We start from the raw sequence: 11,644 nt of genomic DNA on the forward strand, positions 1-11,644 counted from the left end.
TGTATGGTGGCGAGAATGAACCAGACAAACAATATTTATTTACATTTTAAAATGATTGATTTCTCAATTGTTTATTTATAAAAATTAAACTTAATGAGAAAGTAAAAATAAACAAAGTGTTCAAAGTTCGTAAGGATGATGCATGCGAGAGTGGATTTAACGTTGGGAAAGAATCCGACGGAGCCGATAATTATCCAATGCTGTAGATTTGCTGTGGCTCTGAGCGACTGACGTTTGTTGCGACGGCTAGTGTTTTTGTAGTGGCGGCGCAGACGTAGTTGAAGACAAACAGAAGTTTGGTCATTGGCCTCAGCTTTGCTTTTTAAATGCGTTTGTTTTATGTGGTTTAACGCGTTGTAGGGGATCGTCTGTTTGGTGTATATATGCATGTGTTACATCAATTTAAAGCTGAAAAAGTTGTGAATGTAACCTAGTTGGTTTTGAATTGTTACAATGTTTTGTGTAATACTTATTTGCGTTAATATGCTGCCTGAGTTGTGTTTACTGCGATGCTTGTGTTTTATATTTTGTTTTTTTCTTTTGCTGTGCAGCCTTATCTGGCGGTTTTCTTGATTGAAGTGATGTGCGAGCTATTCTATTTATGTGTGTATATGAAAAAAATGTGCTTTGAAGTTGTCGTGTATATCTAGTGAGCTCATTTACATTGCGTTGACAAACGGATTTTTCTCAGCATCGCCATTATTGACGCTGTCGCAGCTGCTGCTGCTTTTCTGGTTTATCATGTAAATATAGAGGGATATGCGAATATAACATTTTTATCTACAATTTGACAGTTTTTACCTGTTTAATTTCAAATGTTTTCCAAAATTATTTCTTATTTTTTTAATGATTGAATTTTTCAAGGTTCATGAAAAAATGTGGAAGATTCGTTCTTAAAACTTCTTATGTATAAACAGACAATCTTACTGTTAATAATTAAATTTTTAAAAAAATTAATCAATGGCGTTTTTGAATAGTGAATAATTAAAAATTATATTTAGAAATCGGACGTGAATGATTTTTTTCTACGAAAGACCGATGACACAACACTTCACTGGTCAAAATCGTAGCGTTACTTGTTTCTTTTGTCAGAACAAAAATATAATTTCTAAATCAAGTAAAAACAATTATGATTTAAGAGTTAATTATTTTTGTGCACGGCGTGTTTTACAATCTGTTAATATTAAATAAAAACGTGACTTTTAGTTTATAAATCCATACGAAAATTTTGAATTGAAAATAAGTTTCTGATAAAGTTAATTTAAGGATTTAATTAATTTTGAATAAAGCTTAGTTTTAGAGATTAAAATTTTCCTATAATAAAGAGGAATTTAATTTAAAAAAAAAATTAAATATTACTTTTTTCTGGTTACAAATTACAATATTGAAAATCACTAATAAAGGAAATTTTGTCAGTTAATGGGTTCCATATTAAACCTTAAGTTGATTGTTTTAGGTGTTGCCTGCTTCAAATATGATATTTTTCTGGATATACATATCTATATATGTCTTTTTCATAATATTTCAAGCCAAAGGTAAAACTTTTACTGTTATATTTCATTTGAATAATGATCGAAAAAAATTTTTTAAAGATATAATGTATATTTGTACGAAGTTTTTTTCACCAATATTTTAAATGTTTTATGAGACCTTTTTCATATATTTGTTATTTCCTCATTTTTTTTTATGTTTTGGTTATTTTGTGACATTCAAATCAAATTTCGTCCGTTTTATTCAGTATAAAATGAAGCATGTTTATATGCGATTTAAACCCTGATCCTTCCAATTCATATTCATATATATATATATATATATATATATATATATATATATATATATATATATATATATATTAGAATCTTTCTTCTTGAGAAGTCTGCAAAAAATTACAATGAATCAATTTTATTTTACAAGTTTTTACTATTATTATTTGTTATGACGGTCGCTTTTATTATGGTCATACATAGATCCATTCATATTCATATGGTACGAATCCATATGTTACGAACAAGATTGAATTTCGCACACCTGAACGTCTGACGTCAGTCACGTGACTATTTCTTGAAATAAAAATGCAATAGCTTAAAGTATTAAAACTATACGTTCTTTGATGTGCTTCTAATGAGAAAATTTTGCTTTTAAAGGTAATTATACATGATTATTGGTAATTATTAATTATACATGATTATTAGTAATTATTAATTATGTATGATTATTAGTAACTAGCAGGACCTGTGTATCGGCGTTGCCCAATGGAAGTATGACACAAAGTCAGAACAAATTAGGCGCCTTCCCCTGAAAAACAAACTAAACAACGGTTGTTAGCCTTGGACAAAATGCAATTATCTGGCTTCTACTGTCGGACATTGTCTGGCAATGATAATTAGCTGAAGTCATTGGCAGTTATGATTAGTGTCGACCTCCATTAGTTTGCTCTGAACTGAAATCGTCTGCCGTCAGCCTTCGGGCATTGTTGGGCATATTGATTACTGGCGGTAAGTGCTTTTTTGAGGCTATTACTAGCATTTTCTTGCATTTACTGGTGGACAGGACACTAGTTGCCTTTACAACTGTCATTGCTGGTTCTATAAATATGAAACCTGGAATGACGGATTATGCCCGTTCAGTCAGTGGAAGTGTTGATGTGAAAGTAACAGGGAGTGATCATTATTAGCCATGTCAATGCGCTATGTTTGAATGCTGAAAGCAGGTAACAGTCAAATGAAATAATTACAGTGAATCACAACAAGCGTAGACTATAAAAAAAGTGGCTCCAGTGTTGACTGTCAGCTCTAGTTGCTGAAGGGATGGTAATCCCAGTGGTAAGTAGAAAATAATAAGTGGATAAGTTACTCTACTAGTGTAGTACTATGTTTTGCATGTGCCACTGTGTTGTCCCCCCCCCCTACATCTGGAAGGTAATTTGGTCACTCACGGAAGGATGCAAGTAAGGAGACAACAAAAACACAGTTCGCCAGAACTCATTCTTTTTTCGTTGCTAGCTGGCATGGGGTGAGCACGTATATTTTTGTCTCTCCATAAAAAAGGGAGCATCCCCTCCGCCCCCGCACTAGTAAAGAATAGCTAGGGTTAGTTAAGCCTTTTTTTTATTGTTATGAGTTGTTAATTGTTTTTATTGCAATATATTGTGAATATTTCTTGTAAAAATAAATATTTAAGATTTTCTTATATATTACAATAGTATTGTGTGTTGTTGATCTGCTTGAACATCAAGATGGTGCCAGCATCATTCCCAGCCAGAAGTATAACACCGAGAAGTCGTAGACAAAACAAAAGAGGTACGTCACCATTTGATTTTCCAGAGCATTACAGACGGGAGCTACTTTAAAGAATAACCAAAAAACTCTCCCTGCCCCTCGGAACTGTTGCCGTGACAACTTGAGATGAACAATAATGGAAAGGAAGAAACCCAATAGATATGCTTATTGTCTTCTGGAATACTGTTTGTTAACCCGACGGTGGGCCCTGGAGTCGTCCACCAGTGCAGAAGAAGAGTCCCAATGACGACCATATAACTCCCTGTCGGCAAAAGTACATTGGTTGCCGTTCCCAGGAAGTTTATTGCAACCATTAGGCAGTCATACTAGTTTATTGTAACCATTAGGCAGTCACACTAGTTTATTGCAACCATTAGAGAATCACACTAGTTTATTGTAACCATTAGGCAGTCATACTAGTTTATTGTAACCATTAGGCAGTCACACTAGTTTATTGTAACCATTAGGCAGTCACACTAGTTTATTGTAACCATTAGAGAATCACACTAGTTTATTGTAACCATTAGGCAGTCATACTAGTTTATTGTAACCATTAGGCAGTCATACTAGTTTATTGTAACCATTAGGCAGTCACACTAGTTTATTGTAACCATTAGGCAGTCACACTAGTTTATTGTAACCATTAGAGAATCACACTAGTTTATTGTAACCATTAGGCAGTCATACTAGTTTATTGTAACCATTAGGCAGTCATACTAGTTTATTGTAACCATTAGGCAGTCACACTAGTTTATTGTAACCATTAGGCAGTCACACTAGTTTATTGTAACCATTAGGCAGTCACACTAGTTTATTGTAACCATTAGGCAGTCATACTAGTTTATTGTAACCATTAGGCAGTCACACTAGTTTATTGTAACCATTAGGCAGTCACACTAGTTTATTGTAACCATTAGAGAATCACACTAGTTTATTGTAACCATTAGGCAGTCATACTAGTTTATTGTAACCATTAGGCAGTCACACTAGTTTATTGTAACCATTAGGCAGTCACACTAGTTTATTGTAACCATTAGGCAGTCACACTAGTTTATTGTAACCATTAGAGATTCACACTAGTTTATTGTAACCATTAGGCAGTCATACTAGTTTATTGTAACCATTAGGCAGTCATACTAGTTTATTGTAACCATTAGGCAGTCACACTAGTTTATTGTAACCATTAGGCAGTCACACTAGTTTATTGTAACCATTAGAGAATCACACTAGTTTATTGTAACCATTAGGCAGTCATACTAGTTTATTGTAACCATTAGGCAGTCATACAAGTTTATTGTAACCATTAGGCAGTCACACTAGTTTATTGTAACCATTAGGCAGTCACACTAGTTTATTGTAACCATTAGGCAGTCATACTAGTTTATTGTAACCATTAGGCAGTCACACTAGTTTATTGTAACCATTAGGCAGTCACACTAGTTTATTGTAACCATTAGGCAGTCACACTAGTTTATTGTAACCATTAGGCAGTCATACTAGTTTATTGTAACCATTAGAGAATCACACTAGTTTATTGTAACCATTAGGCAGTCATACTAGTTTATTGTAACCATTAGGCAGTCACGCTAGTTTTTTGTAACCATTAGGCAGTCATACTAGTTTATTGTAACCATTAGGCAGTCACACTAGTTTATTGTAACCATTAGGCAGTCACACTAGTTTATTGTAACCATTAGGCAGTCACACTAGTTTATTGTAACCATTAGGCAGTCACACTAGTTTATTGTAACCATTAGAGAATCACACTAGTTTATTGTAACCATTAGGCAGTCATACTAGTTTATTGTGACCATTAGGCAGTCACACTAGTTTATTGTAACCATTAGGCAGTCACACTAGTTTATTGTAACCATTAGGCAGTCACACTAGTTTATTGTAACCATTAGAGAATCACACTAGTTTATTGTAACCATTAGGCAGTCATACTAGTTTATTGTAACCATTAGGCAGTCATACTAGTTTATTGTAACCATTAGGCAGTCACACTAGTTTATTGTAACCATTAGGCAGTCACACTAGTTTATTGTAACCATTAGGCAGTCACACTAGTTTATTGTAACCATTAGAGAATCACACTAGTTTATTGTAACCATTAGGCAGGCACACTAGTTTATTGTAACCATTAGGCAGTCACACTAGTTTATTGTAACCATTAGGCAGTCATACTAGTTTATTGTAACCATTAGGCAGTCACACTAGTTTATTGTAACCATTAGGCAGTCACACAAGTTTATTGTAACCATTAGGCAGTCATACTAGTTTATTGTAACCATTAGGCAGTCACACTAGTTTATTGTAACCATTAGGCAGTCACACTAGTTTATTGTAACCATTAGGCAGTCATACTAGTTTATTGTAACCATTAGGCAGTCACACTAGTTTATTGTAACCATTAGGCAGTCACACTAGTTTATTGTAACCATTAGGCAGTCATACTAGTTTATTGTAACCATTAGGCAGTCATACTAGTTTATTGTAACCATTAGGCAGTCACACTAGTTTATTGTAACCATTAGGCAGTCACACTAGTTTATTGTAACCATTAGGCAGTCACACTAGTTTATTGTAACCATTAGGCAGTCACACTAGTTTATTGTAACCATTAGGCAGTCATACTAGTTTATTGTAACCATTAGGCAGTCACACTAGTTTATTGTAACCATTAGGCAGTCACACTAGTTTATTGTAACCATTAGAGAATCACACTAGTTTATTGTAACCATTAGGCAGTCATACAAGTTTATTGTAACCATTAGGCAGTCACACTAGTTTATTGTAACCATTAGGCAGTCACACTAGTTTATTGTAACCATTAGGCAGTCACACTAGTTTATTGTAACCATTAGAGAATCACACTAGTTTATTGTAACCATTAGGCAGTCATATTAGTTTATTGTAACCATTAGGCAGTCATACTAGTTTATTGTAACCATTAGGCAGTCACACTAGTTTATTGTAACCATTAGGCAGTCACACTAGTTTATTGTAACCATTAGAGAATCACACTAGTTTATTGTAACCATTAGAGAATCACACTAGTTTATTGTAACCATTAGGCAGTCATACTAGTTTATTGTAACCATTAGGCAGTCATACTAGTTTATTGTAACCATTAGGCAGTCACACTAGTTTATTGTAACCATTAGGCAGTCACACTAGTTTATTGTAACCATTAGGCAGTCACACTAGTTTATTGTAACCATTAGGCAGTCATACTTGTTTATTGTAACCATTAGGCAGTCACACTAGTTTATTGTAACCATTAGGCAGTCACACTAGTTTATTGTAACCATTAGAGAATCACACTAGTTTATTGTAACCATTAGGCAGTCACACTAGTTTTGTTGTAACCATTAGAGAATCACACTAGTTTATTGTAACCATTAGGCAGTCATACTAGTTTATTGTAACCATTAGGCAGTCACACTAGTTTATTGTAACCATTAGGCAGTCACACTAGTTTATTGTAACCATTAGGCAGTCACACTAGTTTATTGTAACCATTAGAGAATCACACTAGTTTATTGTAACAATTAGGCAGTCATACTAGTTTATTGTAACCATTAGGCAGTCATACTAGTTTATTGTAACCATTAGGCAGTCACACTAGTTTATTGTAACCATTAGGCAGTCACACTAGTTTATTGTAACCATTAGGCAGTCACACTAGTTTATTGTAACCATTAGGCAGTCACACTAGTTTATTGTAACCATTAGGCAGTCATACTAGTTTATTGTAACCATTAGAGAATCACACTAGTTTATTGTAACCATTAGGCAGTCATACTAGTTTATTGTAACCATTAGGCAGTCATACTAGTTTATTGTAACCATTAGGCAGTCACACTAGTTTATTGTAACCATTAGGCAGTCACACTAGTTTATTGTAACCATTAGGCAGTCACACTAGTTTATTGTAACCATTAGGCAGTTATACTAGTTTGTTGTAACCATTAGAGAATCACACTAGTTTATTGTAACCATTAGGCAGTCATACTAGTTTATTGTAACCATTAGGCAGTCACGCTAGTTTTTTGTAACCATTAGGCAGTCATACTAGTTTATTGTAACCATTAGGCAGTCACACTAGTTTATTGTAACCATTAGGCAGTCACACTAGTTTATTGTAACCATTAGGCAGTCACACTAGTTTATTGTAACCATTAGGCAGTCACACTAGTTTATTGTAACCATTAGGCAGTCACACTAGTTTATTGTAACCATTAGAGAATCACACTAGTTTATTGTAACCATTAGGCAGTCATACTAGTTTATTGTAACCATTAGGCAGTCACACTAGTTTATTGTAACCATTAGGCAGTCACACTAGTTTATTGTAACCATTAGGCAGTCACACTAGTTTATTGTAACCATTAGAGAATCACACTAGTTTATTGTAACCATTAGGCAGTCATACTAGTTTATTGTAACCATTAGGCAGTCATACTAGTTTATTGTAACCATTAGGCAGTCACACTAGTTTATTGTAACCATTAGGCAGTCACACTAGTTTATTGTAACCATTAGAGAATCACACTAGTTTATTGTAACCATTAGGCAGGCACACTAGTTTATTGTAACCATTAGGCAGTCACACTAGTTTATTGTAACTATTAGGCAGTCATACTAGTTTATTGTAACCATTAGGCAGTCACACTAGTTTATTGTAACCATTAGGCAGTCACACTAGTTTATTGTAACCATTAGGCAGTCATACTAGTTTATTGTAACCATTAGGCAGTCACACTAGTTTATTGTAACCATTAGGCAGTCACACTAGTTTATTGTAACCATTAGGCAGTCATACTAGTTTATTGTAACCATTAGGCAGTCACACTAGTTTATTGTAACCATTAGGCAGTCACACTAGTTTATTGTAACCATTAGAGAATCACACTAGTTTATTGTAACCATTAGGCAGTCATACTAGTTTATTGTAACCATTAGGCAGTCACACTAGTTTATTGTAACCATTAGGCAGTCACACTAGTTTATTGTAACCATTAGGCAGTCACACTAGTTTATTGTAACCATTAGGCAGTCATACTAGTTTATTGTAACCATTAGGCAGTCACACTAGTTTATTGTAACCATTAGGCAGTCACCTAGTTTATTGTAACCATTAGAGAATCACACTAGTTTATTGTAACCATTAGGCAGTCATACTAGTTTATTGTAACCATTAGGCAGTCACACTAGTTTATTGTAACCATTAGGCAGTCACACTAGTTTATTGTAACCATTAGGCAGTCACACTAGTTTATTGTAACCATTAGAGAATCACACTAGTTTATTGTAACCATTAGGCAGTCATACTAGTTTATTGTAACCATTAGGCAGTCATACTAGTTTATTGTAACCATTAGGCAGTCACACTAGTTTATTGTAACCATTAGGCAGTCACACTAGTTTATTGTAACCATTAGAGAATCACACTAGTTTATTGTAACCATTAGAGAATCACACTAGTTTATTGTAACCATTAGGCAGTCATACTAGTTTATTGTAACCATTAGGCAGTCATACTAGTTTATTGTAACCATTAGGCAGTCACACTAGTTTATTGTAACCATTAGGCAGTCACACTAGTTTATTGTAACCATTAGGCAGTCACACTAGTTTATTGTAACCATTAGGCAGTCATACTAGTTTATTGTAACCATTAGGCAGTCACACTAGTTTATTGTAACCATTAGGCAGTCACACTAGTTTATTGTAACCATTAGAGAATCACACTAGTTTATTGTAACCATTAGGCAGTCATACTAGTTTATTGTAACCATTAGGCAGTCACACTAGTTTATTGTAACCATTAGGCAGTCACACTAGTTTATTGTAACCATTAGAGAATCACACTAGTTTATTGTAACCATTAGGCAGTCATACTAGTTTATTGTAACCATTAGGCAGTCACACTAGTTTATTGTAACCATTAGGCAGTCACACTAGTTTATTGTAACCATTAGGCAGTCACACTAGTTTATTGTAACCATTAGAGAATCACACTAGTTTATTGTAACCATTAGGCAGTCATACTAGTTTATTGTAACCATTAGGCAGTCATACAAGTTTATTGTAACCATTAGGCAGTCACACTAGTTTATTGTAACCATTAGGCAGTCACACTAGTTTATTGTAACCATTAGGCAGTCATACTAGTTTATTGTAACCATTAGGCAGTCACACTAGTTTATTGTAACCATTAGGCAGTCACACTAGTTTATTGTAACCATTAGGCAGTCACACTAGTTTATTGTAACCATTAGGCAGTCATACTAGTTTATTGTAACCATTAGAGAATCACACTAGTTTATTGTAACCATTAGGCAGTCATACTAGTTTATTGTAACCATTAGGCAGTCACGCTAGTTTTTTGTAACCATTAGGCAGTCATACTAGTTTATTGTAACCATTAGGCAGTCACACTAGTTTATTGTAACCATTAGGCAGTCACACTAGTTTATTGTAACCATTAGGCAGTCACACTAGTTTATTGTAACCATTAGGCAGTCACACTAGTTTATTGTAACCATTAGGCAGTCACACTAGTTTATTGTAACCATTAGGCAGTCATACTAGTTTATTGTAACCATTAGAGAATCACACTAGTTTATTGTAACCATTAGGCAGTCATACTAATTTATTGTAACCATTAGGCAGTCACACTAGTTTATTGTAACCATTAGGAAATCACACTAGTTTATTGTAACCATTAGGCAGTCACACTAGTTTATTGTAACCATTAGGCAGTCATACTAGTTTATTGTAACCATTAGAGAATCACACTAGTTTATTGTAACCATTAGGCAGTCATACTAGTTTATTGTAACCATTAGAGAATCACACTAGTTTATTGTAACCATTAGGCAGTCATACTAGTTTATTGTAACCATTAGGCAGTCACACTAGTTTATTGTAACCATTAGGCAGTCATACTAGTTTATTGTAACCATTAGAGAATCACACTAGTTTATTGTAACCATTAGGCAGTCACACTAGTGTATTGTAACCATTAGGCAGTCACACTAGTTTATTGTAACCATTAGAGAATCACACTAGTTTATTGTAACCATTAGGCAGTCATACTAGTTTATTGTAACCATTAGAGAATAACACTAGTTTATTGTAACCATTAGGCAGTCATACTAGTTTATTGTAACCATTAGGCAGTCACACTAGTTTATTGTAACCATTAGGCAGTTACACTAGTTTATTGTAACCATTAGAGAATCACACTAGTTTATTGTAACCATTAGGCAGTCATACTAGTTTATTGTAACCATTAGGCAGTCACACTAGTTTATTGTAACCATTAGGCAGTCATACTAGTTTATTGTAACCATTAGGCAGTCACACTAGTTTATTGTAACCATTAGGCAGTCACACTAGTTTATTGTAACCATAAGGCAGTCACACTAGTTTATTGTAACCATTAGGCAATCACACTTGTTTATTGTAACCATTAGGCAGTCATACTAGTTTATTGTAACCATTAGGCAGTCACACTAGTTTATTGTAACCATTAGGCAGTCACACTAGTTTATTGTAACCATTAGAGAATCACACTAGTTTATTGTAACCATTAGGCAGTCATATTAGTTTATTGTAACCATTAGGCAGTCATACTAGTTTATTGTAACCATTCGGCAGTCACACTAGTTTATTGTAACCATTAGGCAGTCACACTAGTTTATTGTAACCATTAGGCAGTCATACTAGTTTATTGTAACCATTAGGCAGTCACACTAGTTTATTGTAACCATTAGGCAGTCACACTAGTTTATTGTAACCATTAGGCAGTCACACTAGTTTATTGTAACCATTAGGCAGTCACACTAGTTTATTGTAACCATTAGGCAGTCATACTAGTTTATTGTAACCATTAGGCAGTCACACTAGTTTATTGTAACCATTAGGCAGTCACACTAGTTTATTGTAACCATTAGGCAGTCACACTAGTTTATTGTAACCATTAGGCAGTCACACTAGTTTATTGTAACCATTAGGCAGTCATACTAGTTTATTGTAACCATTAGGCAGTCACACTAGTTTATTGCAACCATTAGAGAATCACACTAGTTTATTGTAACCATTAGGCAGTCATACTAGTTTATTGTAACCATTAGGCAGTCACACTAGTTTATTGTAACCATTAGAGAATCACACTAGTTTATTGTAACCATTAGGCAATCATACTAGTTTATTGTAACCATTAGGCAGTCACACTAGTTTATTGTAACCATTAGGCAGTCACACTAGTTTATTGTAACCATTAGAGAATTACACTAGTTTATTGTAACCATTAGGCAGTCATACTAGTTTATTGTAACCATTAGGCAGTCATA

This window comes from Euprymna scolopes, chromosome 42 (genome assembly GCF_053919585.1).
Source record: "Euprymna scolopes isolate OS-2025 chromosome 42, ASM5391958v1, whole genome shotgun sequence".
NCBI classification, from domain to species: domain Eukaryota; kingdom Metazoa; phylum Mollusca; class Cephalopoda; order Sepiida; family Sepiolidae; genus Euprymna; species Euprymna scolopes.